This window comes from Fundulus heteroclitus, chromosome 4 (genome assembly GCF_011125445.2).
Source record: "Fundulus heteroclitus isolate FHET01 chromosome 4, MU-UCD_Fhet_4.1, whole genome shotgun sequence".
Lineage (NCBI taxonomy): Eukaryota > Metazoa > Chordata > Actinopteri > Cyprinodontiformes > Fundulidae > Fundulus > Fundulus heteroclitus.
This window is the reverse complement of record NC_046364.1, coordinates 9605829-9631055: the sequence shown is the minus strand read 5'-3', so window position 1 is coordinate 9631055 and position 25227 is coordinate 9605829. Positions and strand designations below refer to the sequence as shown.

General features: G+C 40.5%; 1 protein-coding gene across 9 annotated transcripts in view; it reads right to left on the bottom strand.

Moving 5' to 3' along the window:
- Nucleotides 1-25227, bottom strand: part of si:dkey-205h23.2 (CUGBP Elav-like family member 6) — a 181533-nt gene that overhangs the window by 103730 nt on the left and 52576 nt on the right. The gene's annotated exons all lie outside the window — the stretch shown is intronic.

Genomic DNA, 25227 nt, shown 5'->3' with positions numbered 1-25227 from the left:
CATATATGCATGCATTGAGTGTTTCACCACTCACTTACAGTGGATATCAATGGACAAGCTCACAAAGGGGAGAAATAACCTTGTGCTGTGTGATCATAGAATAGATGTTCAAAGCATCAGAATATGCAGAGATTCTTTGAAAGTTCTCTGTCTAACCGTGCAAAGCAGTCTGGGAAGGAAAATGCCAAAAGTAAAACAAACCACACATGTGAAATTACTGAACTGTACATAGAGTCTTCTCACTCAGCTTTGCCACAGACAAGCAAGGTAGCTGCTCCAGGCAGTCTATGTGTAACAGAGCATGAATCGACAGTGCACATTTGTTATAGACTAGGGGATGTTGGGGATCTATGAGATGTACTTAAATATGCATCTTCATCTTTGGGTCTGCACTGTGTCACTGTTAGGGGGACTGTTTTGGAGTTTGTGTATGCAATTGTGTGTGCGTGCATGCCAATCTCTTTGGCTTGTAGACAGGCGTACACAGATTTAATCACTCCCCAGGCATACTGTGGGGGAGGCAGAGGAGGCTGTGAGGCAGATAGGAACAGACAAATGCGACAAGGCGAAAGAAGGAGGGAGCACGGTCGTCCACATGCCAGCGCTGCTAAACAATAAAAACAGACTTGTAAAGGTGCTATTAGGCGCATGGGCATGGGCACATTAAGACACTGCATATGTGTACTATAATCCTTTTTTCATGTGCCTCGTGTTGCCATTTCAGGCATACCATGGAGAAACTGGTTGCCACCATGTGCCAGGGCAGTTTATGTGTTTACTACAATCTTGCAGATACATGTAAGTTTTTTTTTCTTCCCTTTTGGATGCTACATGCATTATTCTGTCTGGTCAAATACGTTTTCAGGGGTTGTTCATTGTAGGTAACTTTGCCGAAGTGAATGTAAAGCTTTTTTTATGCGCAGACTGAATGCGTACACTATATGCATTTTGTCCCAGCCAGTGGTTACTGACGGAGAACAGGGTGGTAACGGGCCGAGGAGGTGAGGCAGTTCTGTAATGTCAGCAAGTTTAACTCAATAAGGTAAAGGTCAGTCTGCCCTCAGTAGACCCTTTCTCTGAATTAACCTAATGAGAAACAGGCCGTGGCAACACGACTTTGAGATCACTGATTGACTCTGCATCAAGACAAGAATGCCAGAAAACTTATAGAAGGCTGTGTGCTGTAGGAATAACTGTCTGTTCCAAGAACCTTTGGAGTATTGTTTCGTAAACTCACTCATTCTGTGAATGACTGCTGCACCACTTGGAAGGAGACAAAGAACCTTTTAGCAGCAGGTTTATGTATCAGTAAAATATCCAACCCAACTATTTATGATCTTCTTTCAGCTTTATTTACCTCTGGAGTCTTTTGTTGTGAGGGGAAAACCTTTTAAATTGCATTTATGAAGTTAAGAACTGTCAGGGCCCCAAGTCTTGCTTAAAATATCTAGTAGTGTCCAGGTGAATACTACCTGTGCTCTTAGATAAACAGAGGGGGAAAAAGTATCAGAGTAAAATGGTGCAGGTAAGTTGGGCTTGATGTGACTTAAAAATAATGGTAGTGTTTCACTAAAGGCTTCAACGGATTTCATTTTAAAGCTTTTCTCCAATAGCTGTCACAGGTCTTTGATTGTTTGAGTTTGAGACACTAAATAGCTCTTAGAAATATTAACTATTTTGTGATTTATTTATTCTTATTAAAGTTTTTATTATGTTGACATTGACATTGCCATGAAATTAAAAACAAATAAATTGTTTCAACTTGTACTGCAATAAAATATACATATTCAATTAATAAATGATCACATCAATAAATATACAATGATTGATTATACAATATACAAAAATTGATTTGCCTTAATTGGTCATCTCTATTGTTATTTTATGTTATTTGAGTATGTAAAAAAATACCATGCTGTTAAAATGTTGCTTGTCATCTTGAAGGGTTGCAGTGGGTACTATTGCACTATTGTATCTTGCATATCACTTGCATCATCTCACCTCAGTCAGAGCATGGACGCCAATAAGTTGCATGCTGTTGGTTGATTTTTAAGTAGAGAGACTTATTATTATCAAGGACATTTTTAACAAAAGACACAGCTGCAAATAAGAAATAAGACTAGTATTTTAATGAATTGTTACATGACTTGGCTGTGTACTTCCCTTCAGAACTTAGTTTCTCTGGTGTATAGTCCATAAAGAAAGAAACTTTCAAAGACAAATGTGGTTTAACAAAAACTAATCAAATTCAAAAAGCAAACAAAATGAGATATGCAAAGCTTCTGGGTTCAGTTTTCTTTCTTGCTTCTTTAGAGACAGTTTTGTATTCACTTTCTGTCAAAGCCAAATTTAATTTGGGCTTTAGCATTCTTTTCAGGGTGACCAGATGCTGTTATCTGCTCCAGCCCTACGTAGTAATTCAAACTATTAGATCAGGACTATTATTATATTAAAATAACTCAATCTTCTGGAGCTTAAATATTAAAAATGAAGGTGGCATTGGTTAAAGAAACAAAGTCCCTCATTCTCACCACTGTTAACCCCCCCCCCCCCAACACACACACACACACACACACACACAAACGCACTCCTTTGCTGTCTACATTTATAATTTTTTTAAAGATATAACTGATTTTAGAGAATGCTTCTCAGAGTAAACACATTTGATCCTTTCAAAGCGAAAAAGAAAATCATAATCAGAAGAATTACAACTAAAGTCATTAAATCAACAAAATGATTCTCTACTTTTTTTTCTCTTCCAAGTCTCTCTCCCGCAGCTATTTAGTGGGGGGATACCAATGGTTGACAGAATCAGACCATATGATCAATCAGAGCACAGTGGTGACAATGAGGACCAGTGGGTAAAATATTACACACACACACACACACACACACATATATATATATATATATATATATATATATATATATATATATATATATATATATATAATTTAAAATACTTTGTCTGTTGCGTGAGCCTGTATATATTATAGTGAAAAGTAACTGAAAGGTTAACAGCTGTAATTTTTTTCCATTAAAAGTCATCTTCCCTAGTCTTGGTTTTCTGACATGAGAGACTTGCAGGGTGAGAAAGGAGCTTAAAGAGTGACCTGGGAGCCTCCCAGTGAAATGCCTCTAATCAGCCTCAGGGGGTTTAGCATCCTCCCTGGGTTCTGGCTGAGCCGGGAGCCGTGGCCTGGCACACTGCAAGGCTGACAGACTTACTTCCCAGACATCAATACCCAGACTTCCTTTAAAGTGTGACATGTTGAGAGTCTGACAAGGAATTCTACTTCTGAATTCCCAGAGAGGAGGGTTTTTTTTTTTTTCTTCCGTGACTTTCTGGTGAAACTGCCTGACACTTAGTGCGTGCCTGAACATCCTATGTGGTTATGAGCGTATGTTGCTTCAGATTACATCAGCCATACCTTCATCAGAATCGGGGGGACAGTACGTGTTCAATATACGCCTGAACAATGTTGCTAATGTCTTGAAGGTATTAATGCAGTAATCATCCTAAAAGTGTTTTAAGAATCTATAGTCATAACTGCCAGACTCTTGCAGAGTAGAAGTATATTTAATATTTATCTATTTTACTAACAATTCACTATAAAATAATTAAAAATCTCAAGGGTTTTCAGAGGGGCAAACAATTTCAGAAGTGTATACCAAACCTACCTATTTCAGAGTTGTGCATGTCCCTGTAAAACTATCTTTTCCATCCTTCCTCTCTGACATCTGGCACCGGCTGACTGGGCAAAGCTCAGCCTAGATCAGCTCTGTAGCTTTAGGGGAGGTCAGCAACTGGGGGCTGAGCACTGTGCCATCAGGGAGGTTGTTCTGCATACTGAGTAGCCTGATTAGGCGGGGCAGCGTAGTGGGGGGGGGGGGGGGGGGGGAGTCTAAGAAGGACAGTGGGGAGATATGACAGCACACACCCATGCAGCTTCATGCCTCCTAAGACCACTCATCCGGTAAAAACACACGGACCATGTTCCCCCTATACAAATATTATTTAGACGAAATGTCTGCTTTATTCTGGTATTCAATATATTTCACATTGTGAGCTTTTAAACCCCAACAAACACTGCAGTCAGTATCAGAATGTTCATTTGATAGACAAGTTATTGGCCAGTTATCAGTACCAAGGTATACCAAAGTTACAGTTAAAAAACTCTAATGTTTTTAACAGCATATTTTTGTTAGAGGTCAAATTTACTTGATGGAGATTTTAGAGGAAGTTCCAGAGTGTTTGAAGCATAGTGTAATGCAGTGAGGCACCTCACCCACCTGTTGTTGCACACTGGTGATCATCTGGCTGAAAAAAAAAAGTATCTTTCCTCACTCACAAGAGGGACAAATTTAAATGTTTGTATTTTCCAAATGAGAAAAATACAGACAGGCATCGCATAGAAACGAAACAACTAGCTGCAAGCTGAGACTGCTTGTCGCAGTCCGCAAATGGTTCTCTGCACAACCAGAGAAATGGCTTTGTGAGAAAACTTCAGTAGCACAGAAGTTTGTGAAATACCAGCCTGAGAGGCATAAAAATCACGCCATGTTCAACGTCCGTTTAATATCTGACCTAATGTGATGCACTGCTCAGACATCAGCAGACTTGTTTTCACATAATGATTCAGCATGTCTGTTCACAAGCAAACAATCAGGTGGGCAAGTTGCAAGTTTTTGGTATTATATATATATATATATATATATATATATATATATATATATATATATATATATATATATATATATATATATATATATATATATATATTTGCCGCATGAGACTAAGAAATGCTCGAGTCTCTTTGTGGGTCCATACATACCTGTTGTTGCTTCCAGCCATGTTTTCAAGCATCATGGGAACATTCGTAAAGACGACAGCAGCAGAAACTGCTGATCAGTCATGTGAGGTAAATCAGAAATTATTTGACAAATGCTAGAGCATTTATTCTTTTTCCATCAACCTTTTCTGATGCAATACTTGAAATTACGGCTGAAAAAAACATTGATGGAAACACAACTAGTGAGGTTAACAATGCAAAGGGAGTGGTTAGGATTCGGGTTTGAAAAGCCCTATATATAAAAAAAATATAGTTCCCAGCGATGTGTTGTTGCTTGTACTTTTTTACATGATTCTGTCAACAGCCGTTATATTTACACAATTACATATATCTGAGCACCCACACATTTAGGGAGGAAAGGGACCGCGGACTCCAAAAAGTATGATGGGAAGAGAGGAAGAGTGGAAGCAGGAGAGGTAGAGGGGTCAGCCATCTACTGAGATGATAATGAAAGAATAATAATAGAGTACAGGATGAAATTACTGAGCTTTACCCACAATATCTTCTCTCATTAGAGGCAGCACTAATGTTGCCGTTTATGCTTGTGTTCTACCCCAGCTCCCCCTAATTAGGCGTGAGCTTCTAAAAATAACTTGCAAACTAAATAGTGGCATGAAAGTACATGCAAATCTGTTGATGTAGAGGAATAATGGTGGCAGGGTAGAGGAGGAGTGGGGAGGGGATTAGTGGTGCGCTGCAGACTAAAGTAATTGAGTTGGGTAGTGTTGACACCCAGGCGCAGTCAGAGTGTCCATGTTGTGGAACGTACTGTGTGCGTGCGTGCATGCTACAAGGCTCAGGCAGCATTTGTTTTGTGCGGCTGGTGTCATGGTAAAGGTGTTAGCTCTGGATAAAAGGCTGGAAAGATACTAATCCCTGTATTACTTCAGAGAAGAGGAGCAGGGTGGAACCTTCCTCCTGTGAAACAGCATGGACAATCTGTTGCAACACCTGAGCAGGGCACAGTATGGACAGAAAGCGGGCACAAGGCTTGGCACTGCCATGACAAAAAGCCCTCAGGTACCCTTCAGGAGCAAGGAATGAAAACATATTTTAAGGCATGCTTTGGAGGAGTAAATAAAATTAATGCATACGATTTAACATTATGTTCGAGCATCAAATGCTCATAAAACCACAGGTAGACTTTTACAGCCTACCTACAGCTCCTCATCTTCAACCTGCTGAAAAGTACCCTGAGGTTCTATTTAAAGTACAAAGACATATTTACAAGAGTCAAACTGAAAAAAATACAATATTTCAGCTCTGATGAACAATAATAAACATTATGCTGCAACTAATACTCATTTTACTGAAGTGAATTAAAACAACAAAGACATGAACTTTGACATGGCTAATATCTCTAACCTAAAGGCTTTTTTATAACAACATAAATAAAAAACCTGGGAGAATAGTTATAAAACATTGTTACTTTGGGATTTTATTTTTACACATTTTGGCACTTGAGCAGTCAGAGAGTCCATTCTGGTGTGAGCCACCAGAATAGACAAAGACTCCTGGATAAGTGTCGAAACCTTTTCAGAAAGAATTGAGTGAAAATCCGGTTGCCTCCGATTTAAGCCTGTTTACTTTTGCGATGACCCGGGTAACTGAGAATTTGCACGGGCACTTAAACGTAGTAAATTAATTAATAATGAGCACTCAACAGATTAAAAAGCATACAAAATCCCAGGTTAAATTAAGAATTAAATGATACCTCTGCTCTCACTTCATAGCGATTGAGGTGTAAATAGCTAAATATGTTAGCATATGATAATCCATTTCTTCTCCCTACCTGAGTGAGAGATATCTTTTTTCAAAGAGTAAAAGTAGATTTTTCCAATTATTTCCATAAGAGAAACTATTTGTTTACATGTAAGATCAGTAGTTGAGAACTCATGCACATAACTCACTTGAAACATCATGACTCGTATGCAAATCATATTATGTTAACAAGACTTATTCTCAGGTTGCACTACACAAATGCTCTGTCTGCAACAATGAAGATTCACTCAACAATCATAAGTTATTGCAATTTTCTGGGAACCGAGGCTGAGTACAGAGCCTTAGGCTGGCTTCTCAATGACTACGTTCAGTATACGCTCTGTCATCCATAGCAAAATGTACCATGTGGCAATCCACACTGGATGCATGTGGGATCCGTCCATGCATTCAGAGAGCCACACTGCTTATTTTGAAATGTTCTTGATCCGCTTTACTCTTCCCACATCTGACTTCCCGTCTGGCTCATCTGGTTTTCAGAAATGTGTGCCTTTTGCGCCAGCATCCGTCAAAAATAGACTTGATGCGTATATCTGACAGTTGATGGAGGAGGGCTGTCCATCATGCTGCAGTGCCACAGAGCTGGTGGGAATTAGCTCTGGTGGGAATTAGCTCTGCATTGACTAGAATGGCTTCTATGGGAGCCAAGGCCATGCAACAATTTAACAGGACAGGTTCCACTCAGAACAGGCCTCACTATGGTCGGCCAAAGAAGTTGACTCAACTTACTTAGTTTCATATCCAAAGATATATTATTTTAAGTAGACGTATCAGTGCTGGCATCAAAGCTGTGGAGGTTGAAGAGGTGGGGGGGTCAGCTGGTCAGTCCTTAGACCAAACACTGCATGCTGCAACAAATCGCTGTGCATGATTGTTGTTCTCAGAAGGAAACCTATTCTAAAGATAATGCAAAAGAAACTGCTTGTGAAGAGAAGCAGACTAAGGACATATATTACTGAAGCCATACTCTGAGGTCTGTTCAGACCAACAATAAACATCTTTGGCATTGTGTCAAGCGTGTGTGGTGCCAACCAGTTGAGGAGTACAAAGGCAAGTGTGTTATGTCTACAGTCAAGCTTGGTGATGGGAGCGTCATGGTTTTGGGCTGCATGAGTGCTGCCGGTTGTGGTGAGCCACAGTTCATTGAGGGAATGGATGCCATTAATGGATGCCAACTTGTCCTGAGACATACTGAAGCAAAGCACGATCCCCTCGCTTTGGAAACTGGGCTGCAGGCCAGTATTCCAACTCAATAGGGACCCGAAACACACCACCACGATGACCACTGCCTTGCTAAAGAAACTGAGGGTAAACGTAATTGCTCTAACATCCACCAGCTCTGTGATGTCATGGAGGAGTAATAGAGTATTCATGTGACAACCTGTGAAGCTATAGTGAACTCCCTGCCAAAGAGAGTTAAAGCAGTACTAGAAAAGAATGATGGCCACTAATAAAATTGACACTCTGGGCACATATTGGGCATTTTCAGTTAGGGGTGTACTCTCTTTTGTTGCCAGTGGTTTAGACATCAATAAATGTGTTTTCAGTTATATTGAGGGGACAGCAAATTTACACTGTAATACAAGATGTACACTAGACACTTTACAATGTCTCAACATGCCATATATTCAGTGTTGCCCCATGTAAATATATAAAATATTTACAAATGTGTAAGTAGTGTACTCACTTTTGTGAGATACTGCACATGGAATACAGGAATAGAATCATGTGACTGCCTTACTTTCCAGATGTTTAGAGGGGCATTGTGCTGAGAAAATTACTCTAAGTCACTGTAAATGATCTGTTATAATTCATAAAGCTGTCTACATCACAGTCAGCTTTTATCTATATTAGATGTGTTTGAGCACAATTGAGTTTGCATTTGATAACTGAACAACATCACCAGAGGACACCAAATCTTCATTATGGTAATTATTGCTCAGTGAAATCGTAGAGATGATAAAAAAAATGAATGGGCCAAAGTTTTAGCAAATTCTGTACCAGGTGATATTGGAGGAATCAGTGCATGTGAGCCTCAGGGCAAAAGGAAAAGAGAAATAGGCTAAATATCCCTCCCAAGGATACCTGACGCCACACATGGAGAGACAAAACGTTTATCATTTTGCACTTTCCTCACATATCCAAAAAAGTCTCCCAGTTTCAATGGGCTATTGAAATCTAAAATAGTTTCAAAACATTGGGTTGTAAATTTACCAGTTGCATTGCAATTTTTGTCTGCAAAAGTAGTGGTCTATTAAAGTCTATGTTCAAAGAGAGACCCGTAATGACTAATTTCTGCCTTGAATTCAGTCCATTTGGCCTCACTTCAAACCCGCCTCAGTCCATTACTGCAGCTCTGAGTCACAAACCTCCAGTCCTGAGGCTGTCAGCAGGAGTTCTTTTGAAAAGGGTTTGGTATAAACACACACCAAGAGACACACGCACATGGATATACATGTACCCACGTGCACAGAAACACATTCTGATGTTTTCTCACACGTTCATCTCACACACAGTTTATTTTCTTCCCTCATATATTTCCGTCCTTTGCACACAAAACATGTATTTAATCTCCAGGAATCTGATCATTTTATAGAGCATCTGTATGTTGCTGTTAGCGGCAATACAGCCGCGCTGTTTCTCCCAGCTCAGACAGGATCTCAGATCAATATCCTGTGCCCTGGCAGCCAGCACGTTCAGGCCAGACGGACTGCCTCCGAAGCCACGTCCTTGTCGTCTCACAAAATAAAAAAGGTCTGGATGTTATTAACACTCTCTCTCTCTGATACATGTAGCACATTTCCCAGTGAAGTGTATCTTTGGGTTGTTTCTGATGTTGCATGCTTCTGTGATTGCTTACCTAACATTTAACAACTTTGAATGTCCTGATTGTAGTTCTCATGCACACTCGACATAGAACGTAGACCGATACATTTTTCAACTGTGGTGTTTCCCAGTCCTCACATATAGCCTGTTGGTGGTTTTATTAGAAACTTTGTGAAAGCATCTATTGGCAGTTTTTAGTTAGAATTTGTGATAAATTACACTTCTTTCTGTTATATTTTATTTAATAAACAGTATTTCAGCATCAGACTTTAATACCAAATAGTTTATTTTTCAAAGACTCAACAAATCTTGTAAAGTTTCTTTAACTCCAACCATGTGTAGTAGTAACAAAAGCACTGTGCTCTTTCGAAACTTTTTTTAATGAACAAACAAACATGATAAATGCTATAATATAATAATAGTGTTTGACTCGTGATTCTGGGTAAAGGTAACATTCTAGGAGAACTAAGTTTACCAACTAAAAAAAGACTCAAAGCACTAGGTTTTCACTGAATCTCAAACTAGGTAGAATCCCATGGTAAGCAAGATCCAGTAAGTTAATAAGTATTAGAATCATAAACTGGAGCTTAGTTGTGTTTATAATGTCCCAGCATGTAAACAGTGTTTTAGACCTAACATTGCATGCTTGATCTGTCTGAAAATGTTTGCTGCTTATACTAAAAAAAAAAATCAAATTTAGAAAATAGAAGAAAAACAGAAGACAAATCTTTACTAAAGATTAATTAATTAATCAGCCTGTTATTAGACCCTGTCAGCGTTCCCCCTTCATCTGCTCTATTTGGTGATAGGGAGATCAAATGCTGAAATTTCAGATTTTTTTTTACTAGTTTAGAATGGGGTTGTGCAGATTGGGCACCTAAGCTGAGTGGGGTTGCATTGATTTCTAAGACTAGCAAACCCCTCACAGACCTGTCACAGACCTGATGGCCCTTCATGATCAAGGTGACTTATGGGGGAGCATTTGGCACTATAATGCTGCGGTCAAAATTCCATTCCCTGACATATTACAGTGTCCGACAAGCTGCCACTTGGATCCGTGTGGCTGTTATGGCTTTGATAATTGAAGTGCTCAGAGGTGGATGGTTTGGACAGATGAAGCCCAGCTAGTCAATGGATCAATAGTGGGATTGTGAGTTCCAGCTGTTGAAGCTAAATGGACCAGGTGGACTGAGCCCGAGCAGAAGCTTATAATTTGAAGTCATAAGGCCTTTTATGTCCACATTCTTTTTGTTTTAAATGTATCTGGCACCTTAAGAAAATTGTTGTTATGGGAGCGAATGACTCAAAGCTAATAAACTCCATTACCTATAGATGCTCTTACCTTAGGCTCTGTATGCAATATAAAGAAAAGTGACAGTAGTTACAAATGTTATGAAAAGCAATATCTCATAGCTGGTACGCAACATGCAGGTGTATTGTTTTGGGTATCCTTTAGGTTCTACAGTTATTGCATTATCTCCTTAGTCCCCTCTCAATGATTGAACCATCTATTTGCCTGTCGCCCTCCTGGCAAATAGACAAAGAGACTGCTCAGCATTCACAGTGCGGCAGGAAACAGATTTCAGAATTGTCATTCACGATGTTCATAAGTCAATAGCTATGACTTTATCACCAGGAAAACACACAGACGGTTTGTTCATGGACTTAATTGAACAGGAATAGCTGAGTCCCCGTGTGATGCACACAAGGTAATTTTCATATCGCTCAAATGTCACATGCCAATGGGGTGACAGGCTGGCCTGGCCGACTGTCAAGCTTCCCCGAGACAAGTACCAAGAAAAAACACCTTGCATCAAGAATGGACTATGGTGCTGAGGCTAATACTGAATTTAATTTAAGCTCTTCAAAAATGTGACTATATTTTCATGGCACATGGAAAAAAAAATCTAATTAAAGACTGAACAGTGACACTGTCATTTTACGGACATGCATTTCAGTCAGTAGATGCATACAGCTGGGGCCAAAGATGTAGAGAGATGAGAAAAAAATATGTGTGAAACCCAATTCTAACTTATACTCACCTACAGCATGACTAAGTCTGAGATGCAAAACAATGCGGAGGAAATAAATCCTGCTTTCAGATTTTAGGTTTGCACCTTGGATCAAGGACAAGGAGGAAAAGGGTGGGGTAACAACAATATGACAACAAACTGGTGATAATCACAGTAGATGCAAGAGTCAGAATTATTTCTGCAGAAGTGCATGCTAATTTTTTACTTTATCTGCTCAGTTTTAATAGCTTGCTAATGCAAATATGGAATGAGCCATGATCTCATGGCTGCAACTCAGTGCATTTAAGCGTCTAGACATGGCCTTGTTGATCTCAGAGGCCAGAGGAAAATGGGAAAATAACCACTTGTTACGACCATGTTGTCAGAGTGCCATCTATATATGAATAACATGTTGAATCAGATGCCGAAGCAGATGGGCTACAGCATCCATCTATTGCCTATAGCCACTTATCTGCACAGGTTCGTGGGTAGGAGTTGTGGGTGGTGGGTAGTGCTCATTGGTTATACCCTGGAAGGGTTGCCACTCCATCACAGGGCAACACAGAGACGCAGCGTAAAAAACAACCATGCATACACATGCACACAAAATGTTCCAAAGTAACCAATTACCCTAACGGTCACATTTTTGAACTGTGGCAAGAAACTATAGTGCCCAGCAAGAGCATACCAACTCCATCCAGGACCTTGTGGCCACAAGACTACAGTGCTAACCACTGCGACACTGTGCAGTCCAGAAGAACTCTGCTGCACCTGCAGGGTGCTATCTTGTCAACATGGACCAGAACCAGTGCCATGCTGGGTCTTTACCACAAAGGATTCTGGAAGTTCTGAACAATAAAGCCGCTCCAACCCAGTGCTAGCAGGGAGTTCACAATAAAACATCCAGATAATGTATAAAACTATTTGGAGAGAGAGACCAAAACAGAGTGAGGGGTGCAGGGTAACAACGAGGGAGAAGAAGAGGGGCAATCCAAGGAGGGGGTAAAAAGTTTAAGCGAAACACAGAGCTCTAGTGAGAACGAGAAACAGCCAATTAGCAGAAAGTCAGCAGGTGTGCTTTCTCTCCCGAGCCCCACACCTTTGCCCCCCCCGATTCACACACACACTCCTCCCCTTTCTTTTTTTACCCCCCATTGCCAGTATGGGGTAGCGGAGGGGGTGGACTAAAGCTGTGCACGCCTTAAAGAGCAGGGCGTTGCTGTGGCAACCGTCTGGCACGCTCTGTCTCCAGGGAAACGGAAATGTCACAGCTTAAGAGGTCTCACAGAAAGTGAGTCAGGAAGAAAGAGACAGAAAGGCAGCGAAAGAGGAACAGGTAACAGTGAGGATTCGCAGCGATGGCACGGAGGCTCTCGCTGCCTGCGTTTGAATCAAGACTGACACGTTATCTGTGCAGTTCCCTTAAAATTAAACGAATCACCTGGCTTCACCCTCCAAATCACCCACACACTCCTTAAATGAGTTTACAGGGACACGAGATGCCAGGGTAGGAAGTAATCTCAAAACACTCCCTTAGTGTAAAGCTGAAACCCAAGTCACCTGAGTGCAATGCCATCTGTTGCCAGGACTCTGAGAGCTAATCAACCTTCATTTATTTAATCAAATATTTACTGTCATAAGCAGTCGACAAGCCGGAGGGTGTGGTGGGAAAACTAAGGCTTGCATTGGCAGCATGTGGCGAGGGTGAATGTGACCGGTGTTTGCCGCTGAGCTACGGGCTGACCCTCCAAATCACACATTAGCCAGGGCTGACTTGCTGAAAGCCCATTAACCTGAATGGCCACTGATTGCTCCACTATTAACACAGTCTGACTTCTTTCCTCCAGGGTTGTACCCACTTACACAGATGCTTTAGCACCCCTCAAGGTCTTGGCATAATCAGGGTAAACAAATGTTGTTTCTTTGTCATGGCAATGCCACTTTGTGTGATGTATGCCACACGGTGCAATTATACTTGTTCCCAATTTTTTCAATTTGTTTACTAAGTGTGCCCATCTGGCATAATTGACCTTTTTGTGTGTGTCCTGTCATAATTCAGAAAGGTTGTTTCAATTGCGCTGGAAATTCACAGGAAGAAAAAAAAGAAAAGTGTCAGGTTCATGTTCATGCCATGTGTGGACGTTTGCCAGCGTGAGGACCACAGGTTGTTGGGGACAGAAGATGGTCAACTAAATGGAGCATTTCTCCAGCATGCTGGTAGAAAGTGAGGCCTGGCCATGCCTAATTTATTTCCTGTTTTGTCATTGTTGTCTCCATTCCTCGGTTGATTAAGCCAAGCTCATGCAGCTATGCTCAACAAATAGCCTAATTGAGTACGACCTTGGCAAATGATATATCAGCTCTATCATCCAAAAAACACCACCTGCACCAGACGCTGGTCTCAGGCAGCCTATTGCTCCGTGGGCTGCTGCACCAGGCACAACAAACACAAACCAGGGATTTGCCTCCTGAGCAAAAGTCATTTCTTGCGCGACCTTTCCCACAAATCACATTGATGACACAGGGCTGGATAGATCACCGAAATAGGACACATTTGTATCACTTAGACCTTTCATCTGATGCAAGCAGATACTCATCTATTATTCCTCTTTCCATTTGCAACTTTCATCCCACAGCCTGCACACCGAAGGTAAAGTAAGTGAACAAAACATTCCTGTCTCCACACAGCCGCAGCAGTCTTAAGCAGGACAGAATTCTCATTAAATTTCCATCCAGACTCGGTGTTTAGATGGGAACTGGAATGAGGAAAGGAAGGGGGGGGGGGGGGGGAGTTTGTGTTCAAAGGGGCCTACTAGAGAAGATCTGATGGCTCTCTCCGTGCAGTCTCTGGTGGGATCTCTCATAGGATACAGATGCCTGTTTCGAGATGGCTTCATACCTAATGAGTCTGAGCTCCAGCAGAGCTGCACACAAAGTAGCGCTGCCCTCAATTCTCTGTTTGTTTGCCACTGCCAGCCCCACCCTCGTTGCGTTGCTCGCTCGCTCGCTCGCTCGCTCGTTCACTCAGCACTGAGCGATGTGGCTGCCCACAGCTAGTGTGTGACACTGATGTGTTTCTCAGGAGGGATGTGTATCCTGCAGGTAAACACCTGGAGGCTGAAAAATAACCCTCCAAAAGCAGGCGACAGGGGCTGTTCTGTAGCCAGGGACTGTTAACAAAGTGAGACTCATCCGTCTGCCTGTGTCTGTGCCTCGGTGATCTGTGCGCTCGGGAAAATGCACGAAAGGACCAAATCCTGAATGGTGGGAACACCTGAAGCACATTTGACATTTCTCTCAATTATCCGTGCACTGTACAACATAAATTTGAACAGTTGCTTCTGAGTGTAACAAGCATTGCACGGGAGATGGGTGTTGTGTTATTTTTTTTTTTTTTTTTATGTGTTCTTCTGTGTTCATGGGAGACAGAAAGCCATGCTGCTGTGACCTCTGCTAAAGGTGTGGAGAGGACAGCGGCTCAGTAAACAGCAGACTTTTCTTCCATGGTCCCTCTAAGCTGAGCCGCATCTGGCATGGAGGTGGGAAAGGAACGTGTTCATAAAAATAGGTCACCCTGCCAATGTGCAGCCTGAGAGGATGGCAGAGAGGTTACCACATCCAGGACAGGGAATGGAAGAATGTGTCTGTCTGTCCATCATTTTCAGCCTGCTGGGAGATTAGACGAGAGTTGTGGGGGGGAGACGAAGGGAAACAAGACATTTCTGTTCCACTCTTGCTGTTACACAGAGGTCACATACTGTCTTGAGCATATGAGCACTCTGTGCTGCTGATAATTTCAGTGACACCATCCACAGGCATCCACTTCTTTTAATGAGCTACAGTATGCATTGCCCCCCAGTGTGATTTTTCTGTTTGAATTTAAATTTCACTTTAGAGCTCTTTGACGAGCTTTGAGTTTCAAGACAGCATGCGATCGAGGGCGCGTGAGAAGTCCCTCAAGGCCACTCTCAAAAGACAAATTGCAGGAGGTGTCTATGTTCGCTGCCATCGGGGCGATTAATGCATACTTTTCCAAGGGCTCAATACAGTCCACAGTCTTCGTGCCATTACGGGCCTCCTCCGAATGAGCCGTCACCTTATGGACGCCTGCTGTCCCAAGGCAGAATAGCTTTAATCAAACCCTGTGAGGAGCCACGAGTCACTGGGGACAAGTTTTATTGGGAGTTAACTTCTAAGAATGAAGGAGCCGTGCAATCTCAGCTCCTCCCAGATGGGATGGAGGGATTAAACTGTGACGAAATGGCAAAGATGGATGGAAAGAAAGGACGATTTGTACATGCTGCACCACGTCTGTACCCAGGAGAGCTGTCATGATAGCCACCATCGCCTGCTTATTTATTGACACCTTTCATTCACCGACCAACTGACTGGGGGCTTTAAACGCACCTGGGTTCTGCCACATAAACATGCCTGGCTTAAACTGTCCCTCCTTCAGAACCTCCATAAACTAATCGTTTTGTCAAACATCTCTAGCATCATTCTCTGCGGAAGGATTTCACAAATCTAAGACTTTTATAATGTATTCCGTTCCACACCTCCCTGCAAATGTGCCAGGGGATTTATTAAAAACACTTCCCGTAGTTAACAATCTGCATATGCCCAATATCACAAGACTTCATTAGATAAATAATCTGGGATCACATCTCCTCTCAGTTGTTTGTAAATCCAATTATTGCCTTATCAAATTGGATTCCAACGTTATTATTTTTATTTTTCAGGGTGTGATGCCTGGCGCTGGGATGATGAAAACGGTGCAGTTTAATATCAGGGCTCCTGATAAATGTGTTTGGTTTCATCACTGCAGCTGTAGACGGTCCAAAGGGCAGACGCAGTGCTCTGAAGCATGGACAACCGCTGGGATGACTCTCGCGTTAATCATATTACAGCACAGCTCCAAGGTGTGAGGAGGACATTTGCACACAAAGAAATGTGCAAAACTGGCAAGCCACAGCGGGGAGCTTCCAGCGCTACATGAGCTAGATGGCAGTGCTTAATGTTTAAAGATGCAGAGCGGCTCTAACTTTTACGGAGAGCATTATTAGTTGTGAAGCATCAAATAGACAACAAAGAGCACAGCATTAAACTGCCTCTCATGCACAGCCACGCACTATCTACAAGGAGTTGACATCTTTGCAGAAGACAAAGATTCTCCATCTTTGCTTCTCGCATCCTCTGATCTCTCCTTCTTACAGGGCCATCTACATGTTTTCAAAATAAAAATGAAGGCAGCGGAAGAGAAAGGGGAAGAGAAAGAATCCACCGTGGGAGTTGTGCAATGAAATTGTTCCGAACAAGTTTTCCCTGGAGGCCGGAAAAGAATGGCAGTCTCCAGAGTTCCTGTGTCCACGCTGACTGATATTCCAACAGCCGTGGTCTCCAGGGAGGCATGAGCAAAAGAAATATAAAAATAAACAAAAGAAAAGTGGAAACCCTCTTGTGCTCTCAACTGTTCTCTCTTTATAGATGCTCCTTTGTTAGGGAAAAAAAGTGGCTTCGCTCTTTTAAATGCAATTGAAAACATACAAGGCGAAGAAAAGAAAAAATTAGACACCCTACGGAAAAAAGGAAGAGTAGATCGTGAACACGAGAGCAAAGGGAATGTTTTTTTTTTTTCCTCTTTTAGAAGAACAGCTCAACTAAAAAAGGGGAAGTGGAGCACCTTGTTGGGGTGCTGCTCCCAATTCTTTTTTTTATATTATTTGTATTTCTTATTTTTTCTCTTCTCTTTCACCCTTTCAGTTTCAACCACATTGTTTATTTATGCATTTTATTTTCACGCATATTAGTGCAATAGAGTCAAAACAAAAATAATTGACCTATAATCCTCAAAATTAAAAAAAGGAATGGAGTTGAAAGTAAAATAAAGATTCTGACATTTGAAAGAATCTAAATATGAAAGCAGTCAGTGACAAACATAGACTTGAGGGCTTGGTCAGAAGTAGAAGGCCAGTTTGTTGGAATTCCTATGATTACTTGCTGATTGTTGCTGCTGTAATTTCCATCTGCCGAGTGAAAATCAGAGTGTTGCAAGACAAAAATAATATTGCTTTAGGAAGGGTGAAGGCTTTAGCTGTTAAGTTTTCCCTTATTCTACTCCGTCACTCAGCATGTATCCACTGCTGATTACTGCCTCTGACCACATAACCAACCTGCTAAAAGCTGACATCATCAAATGCCATATAAGTAATATGCAAAATGTTATGTATCTGCGTTGACAGAAAAGGTTTACAGATAAGTAATGAAAAACTCCTAAAATTGTTTCCTTAGGTCACTCATATTACCTCTTATTATCAAATTCCTTCAAAATGTCACACAATAAAACTCTAGTGCAGAACTCAGACTTCATTACCCAGGCTGATTTTCTTATAAGGTTAAATGTATAAATCAACTAGTAGTGAGAAAATACATTTTTATTAAATTTGCTTACAAGATACAAGAAAATAACACCAAATTTATACATGAAACTGCTCTCGGTTGAACTTAAGCAGCTTTAATTGTTGTCCGTAATGCATAATCAGCCCTCACATTTTAGAATAAAAAAACATGATCAGTTTGGTTGCTTTCAATGTTTCACAAAATAAAACAGCCGTTCAATACGTGCACAGATACAAAAATTGAATAAAGATCAAAACAGCTAAGTGTTGTATCCTGTGTTAGTTAAAAAACAGGTTTAGATGTCCAGAGACGAGTGATAATGTCTGCCTAAACCTTTTCCCAATTTGATTTGATTTGATTTTCCAAATTCCTTGTTCCTATTGTGTCAGAATTTCATGTTTTACAAAATAACGCCACCATTTAACAGAGAGAAATAATGAATCACATTAAAAAATAGATAAAACGATTGCTCAATAAAAAATAGAAAATGTTTTTAGAATAATTTATTCAATTTTTTTTCTCTCTGAAACGTTTGTGTGTAAAAAGTCACATGTTTTACACAAAAGAAAAATAATTGCTTCAATAAAACAAAACCCATTCAGATATGAAATCGAGGTAGAAATCTGCTGTAGTCTTCTAACCTTACTTCACCTTAAACACATGTAGCTTTATCCTTTTTTTAAAAAAAAAAAAACTCTGGCATGACTTATAACAAGTTTTACAAGCCTTTAGAAAACTAGAAATTATGTTCTGTGAGTCTCTTTGCACAGGGAGATGTTTGCCGAAGTGCTAGGCTAATGTTGGCTTGCTTCCTCTCTGTTTTGATATGGCTTATTGATGACTCAGGCCACGGCCCATTTCTGATTTCAATTAACCCTGTAAGGACTAAATTTGCAGGAATAGTTGTTCTTCTTGTGTCAGTCTGGCAAAACGGCCAAGATTGTTGTTTGGGAGAAACAAAAACAAGAATCCGGTTTTTGATGTGACAGAAACTGGAACATCAGAACTACTGAGAATGTAATCACTTAGAAACAGAGCGTCATTTCATCAAATTTAGGAATACACTGAATATGTTGATTGTGAGATACTGATAGGATTGTGGTTAAGCTTTGCCACACTCCCAACGTCTTTAGTAGTTTAAGTACTTTTTTTACATGAACTTGGTTTGTGATTCCTCATTGAGCACTGCTGTGAACTTTGGTACGGGAGCCTAGAGGTATTGTGCATCATGGAGAGAGTATTATGAATTAAAGGTTGTGAAGTTGTAGTCCTTGATATTCTAATGTGATTTCTAAAAATATAAAATATTTCAAAGTTCTCTGAATTGCTTTGCTATGGATAATGATTATAAATGATTTCTGTTCATCACAACTAAAAATAAGTTCAAAACTATTTTATTTTACTTTATTTTATTTGTGACTACATTGAGGAGCTTATTTTACAGGCCTTCTTCATGTAATTGGCAGACATTGGTTGTATAAAGGTTTGTGTCACACGGTGACAAAAGCTGCACAATATGAATAGCAAAAGCATGCAAATTAACAAAATACAATGATTAATTATCTACATGGATGATATACAAACATGAAAGATGACGAGCACAAAATCCATGCTCTATTCACAACCATTTTCTCTGTATTTTTGTTATTAATTATGTGGGAGAAGGCAAAGTTAGTCATGCATCCTTGCAAGTCATCTATGAGTCTTCTATGAAATGAGAGAGTGACAAAGGACAACTGTTCAACCCAAAAAAGAAAGCTGAGACGAGTCTTCAGCTACCCTTTGGGGCGCAATGATCTCAGTCTGGACACCATTATGCAAATATTCTGGCTCCGCCACACCTTTTCTTTCATAAACCAAATGCTTTGCTTTGAAAATCGTAATCATTACTGGCCTGCATTACTGCAGCATACTACACTGTGCTCAGGTCATGTTTCTACATAGTTAAATTGAGCATTTCCCGAGGAAAAAGGTGTAGAATAGGTCAGGATTGACTTTATATTTGATGCAGTTTCAGATTGGACTCTGGAGTTTGAGAATTGCAGCTGCTGGGGTTCATTAATGGTTCAAGACAGGACAACAAAACAAATGGCAAGACAATGAAAATCAGTCAGGGCTCCCCTGTTCAGGAGCAACAACTTAATGGGAGCAAAAAAACCTAAAAGTTTAAAAACCTGACAAATGATAGCATTTGCTTTCTTATCAAGTTTAAACATTGTATTCTTGACATGTGACAAGGAAATGTATACATTAATTTAAAAGGCCTTGGCATATCCCAAGACCCATAGGCTAAAAAGATGATAAAAATTAATTACACTGTTCAGGACGTTAAGGGACAAACACGTTATTGATACTAAAATACACAAACACCCTGTATCACCACTTGTAATCTCGGGAGACCTGAAGCTGTTTATGATGTAGTCATTTTAATCCGTAAATCTGTTGTTCGTCTGGGACAAGGTGTGGGCACTGTGAAATTTTACTTTCGAATAACTGTGAATTTGTACAGGCATGTTTACTTTAGAACATAGTGTTAACAAGGAGTAAGCCAAGAAGATACACCTAAAGGCGTATACATACTCCACAAGCACAGATTCATTTGTCCTCTATCCCACTGCTACAAGAACAAAAGAAAGTCATTCTGTTTTTTGCAGCACTGGTTTGGCAATTCTTTCTGCCAGTTTTTTAGAAATCATCTGGACAGAACCTTTTTCTTGCATGACATTTGACAACTCTATCTATCTGTCTATCTATCTATCTATCTATCTATCTATCTATCTATCTATCTATCTATCTATATATATATATATATATATATATATATATATATATATATATATATATATATATATATATATATATGCTGCAATGGGAGGAACCTATGAAGACCCTCAAGACTAAAATGTCCTAGCTCAAAAAGAACATTGTTCTTGTTCTTTCTTTTTTTCTTTCTTTTTTCTTGAGTAAAGGAAAACATTTATCCCCTTGCGGACTACATATTGGCCATCCTCAAGATACTAAAGCCAGATATAATGAATTATTCCCAGGATTATCTGTGTCCACTGCCCTTACTGTGCCCAGTCTGCCATAATTTATTCATTTGAGCTGTTATTGTTTCTGAAGCATGAATTCAAAACATACTCTTTTTTTTCCATTATTTTCTTTCTTCATTTAAGTACTTTCCAGCTGACTAAAATTCATATTTATGCTAATATGCTGCACCTCTTTCTGCTTCTGCTTCACATGGGAGACGGGAGCCAGGCTAGAATTAATGACATTGCATCGGCGGTAATGTTTGCCGCGTTTCATTAGCTAGTATATCTTTAATTTCCAATAAACACAGTAATTAGGGGAGGTATCCGCGGAGACAGGCCCTGGCAGGCTGCTGCCGCGGTAACAGCTGTAACCGAATCTGCACAGAGGTAGCAGCAGTCAAGGAGGACTTTCAGCTTAACCAAATCCTGCCACGCAGTTGGAAGAGCCTCGATTCAATTATATGAAAATGAAGACCACCAGAGATAGCGGTGTGGCTGTTTGCAGGAAAGTTTTAGAGGAGGAAGAGAAAGAAAAACATTCACAAATACATCTACAATCATGTATGTGCTTGTATAATATTAGGATGAGTATTGGATGCACGCATTACAGCTTTTTAAACAGCAACATCAGTAGAGATTGTTTAAAAAAATCTAAGCAATTTCTCTCGAGGTTTAATGTTACAAAGGCTCACTTTTCCAAGCAGTGCTTAAGAGAAAAGGGAAAACAGAAGAGAGAGGAAGACAGAATGTTTGAAAAATCTCCTCTTCACATATTACATGGTCTCTTCATCACAGCGAGCACAAAGGACAAGAGAATGGATTAATCCTACACATTATAGTCAAAGGATTGGTAAGACTCATGTACAGAGAGGCAATTTACCAACCTGACCTTTCAATCTTTAAAACGCTCTGCATATCCTTCCCTTCCCCCTACGCACACATACTTTTGAATTCTCTCCTCCAACACAAAGTACTGCAATCATCTGAGGACTTCTTCATCTCAATACGTCTTGATGAGCACAGTGTGATAACAATGGAGGAAGAAAGACACAAAAGGACTAAAGGGGACTGATGAGATGGGGAAGACACACAAAGATGGAAACAAAAAAGTGGGGATTTCAGCTGAAAAACAGATGATTGCCAGGTAACAAGGTGTGCTGTGAAGGAAAGGAACTAATGAAGGCCGGCTCTGCCTGTAATTTAAGTACTGATCGCGTACTCGCAGTATTGTGTTTACTTGGAGACAAATACTGGACCGCAAAGAGCTAATGAGCTGTGTTAGGAAGCGACTCCAACCCAGTCACCCTTGTGTAGAGCACTGATGCAGAAAGAACTGGATGGTAATGACCTTAAAGGGTCTAAGGGCGTTGAGTGTAACATATTGCTTCCTACTTTAAGTTACTTTAAGTCTCGCTCAGGGCATCTAAATTTGTTAAAGTGCATGTCCACATCCCCCTCAAAGTCCACTCAGTGTTTCTCAACTTATACAGTAAGCTCTTTGGTGTGTCACCTTCCTTTTAACAAAAACATTACAAGTAACTAATATTGTGTAGTTTTAATAGTACATAGACTTCCTGCACGGTGTTATGCAAAGCCAATTATCTTTGCTGCTAAACACTCAAGGATAAAACTCAGGAATAGTGACAAGATGAGCTTGCATTGTTTACCTAACATTATCACAAATCAAATTAGTCTCTGTTACTGTCATATTTCGAAGATGAACAGTGGTTTATTTTTGTTAGGAAATCAACAAAGGTTTTGGCAAGACTCGGGTCTAAGGCTACAATATACGTCTGTTATATATATATATATATATATATATATATATATATATATATATATATATGTGTGTGTGTGTGTGTGTGTGTGTGTGTGTGTGTGTGTGTGTGTGTGTGTGTGTGTGTGTGAAATGGGGATCTGAGCTTTGGTGAGGATTTATGTTGGTTTGAAACTTAGAGCCATTATGAACATATGGCCAAACCCTCAAAACAAATAGAACAAAGTCCAAGTAATATTATTTTCAGTAACATGTCAGCTAACTTTCTGTACACCATTTTGAAAGAAAGAAAAACAGAGCACAGTGCTGCACTACACATTTTTGGTGCTGATATATAAGCTGGGGGGAAAAGGAATAAAGCAATGAGTAGAACTTTTATCATTGACCCACTTTTATCACAAACCAGGGTGGCAAAACAATGCGGTGAAGTAGTCTGGGCCAAAATCTTTACATTGGTTGTGGCCTGAAGCAAAATGTCTTACACTCCCACATTATTTATTCTACTTTATAACTGTCATATCATTGGAAAGCTACACATTTAGTCTCATAATGAGTCATTAAGCCAAAATAACTCCTTAAAATGGGCTTCAGTTAAATCTCAACCATGTTGATGAGTAAATCATAGTCCAAGTGACTTGGTTAACTGATCCAAGCCCAGACTGGTTTCGGCTCGGCTCGGTTAAAAAAGTGTAGTGTAAACGGGCCTTTATTGTATCTGAGTAAGCTGACCCGTTGGTGTCCTATGACAGTCCATTCTGTGCTTTGATTACTTGTTCATATGAACATAAAGTCCATACCTCGGATATGATCGCATTAGGCCAAACAGGGCCGTTGCCTAATCGGAGGTGATAAAACACTTGTGAAAATATTGAATAGAGCAATGGTTCCACTGGTGAAAGAAATTCCTCTGAATATCCTAAATGACTTTCCAGAGTGAAACAACAGTTTAACAAGTTTTTGTTTGAATTCTAAAAAGCTTGAACAGTGTCTTGAGTTAATCCATGTAAATCATTTTGTGAGGTTTCAGAAACAATAAATGTTATGTGTCTAACCTAGGACTATAATGGAAACGTAAACTCGTACTAACTATGATGTGTTGTTCTGCAAAAACTAATTTGTATAACAATTTTATGACTTTTAACTAAATACCATACAGTCCTAAGTTCCCTACTCTGCACTATTTGCCAATTGCACATGTTATGTAAAGGTCATGCCTTAGCGTTTTTTTCTCAGCCTGCCCGCCACTCCCAATGACCTCTTCAGAATAACACTGTGAAAGCACATTATATAGGCCACAGTTATGCTTCCCAGGAACTACTCTAAAGCTCAAGGCCCAGCTTGGTCTCCCTGCATGGATGATGCATAATGTCAAACATCCCCATATTCCTTATAATCATCATAACAGCACGGGGCTGTGTGCGATGTCGTGATTAGCGGCAGTGGCTCACCAGTCCTATTCAGGCTTTGCACAAGAGAACAACAAGAGTCGACGTTTCCATCTGTTGCAATGAATTACTGTTGCTGACCTTCTTCACTCTCCGAAAGTGATTCAAAATGAGGGGACAGAAGACGAGCTCACTCTCCTTGGAAAAGATTGCACCCTCAGTTAGAATGCGGCAGACTCAAGCTTTGCCTCCTAACCCTCCCATCCCAATTGATCTTTGAGTGAGCATATGGCCTGAGATTTGACAAAGTGAAGCATCTCGGCAGGCTGGATTAGAGAAGGAGTAACAGGCTGCGAGGGAGTGGTGATGGGCACTTTAGTGGGAGCGCGCTGTAATCTACCCAGCCAGGCACAGCACAGATGCGGGGCTAGGCAGGGAGGCTCACTCCTCGTTAAGGGTCCATTACTGTAAAGTCCTCGTTAAAGGAACGCTATTGTGAGGAGAGAGTCTGGTAGATAAGCCATAATGAAAAGGAAAGATTCAATTAAATTATCAACAACTAGCTTTACAATTTCCACCATGATCATGTCTCTATTTTCTCAAACAAAAATGCAGCCAAGGACCATTCTAAATCTAATTCAATGAGACCATTTTGTCTGAAAGCTGGTTAGTCGTATTGTCCCAGTTCCAGGCTCTCCCACATCCATTGTCCCTTTCTACCTCTCAGTGTCATGATTTGGGCCATTTGTCTGATTCTTCCCCATCTCATACTCCACTCACCAAAATCAGTTACACCTGCTGCTGCTCGTTATCTCCAAGCCACTCCACCTGGGACTCCACCTACCTATACCTGCCTAACACAACCCCTACCTGCCAGAAGGTCTTGTCACACTGCTTGCATGTTGGTCTCCCAGTATCAGTGTGCTTAGGCTGCAGATCCTGTTCTCCTGTGCTCGGCTTGCCCTCAATAGGTCACTTTACCTGTGCTTGTGTGCACTGCCAGCGTTGTATGTTCCTGTGTGGCTTCGTGCCCTTCCTGGCAATTTCATCAGCTGTACATCATCTGGTCATCTGCCTGTCTCCGTCACCATCATCTGGTCTGTCTGTTCAACAGCCATTACAGCTATTACCTGTCTTGTCTGCCACCACCTTCGCACCCGCCAA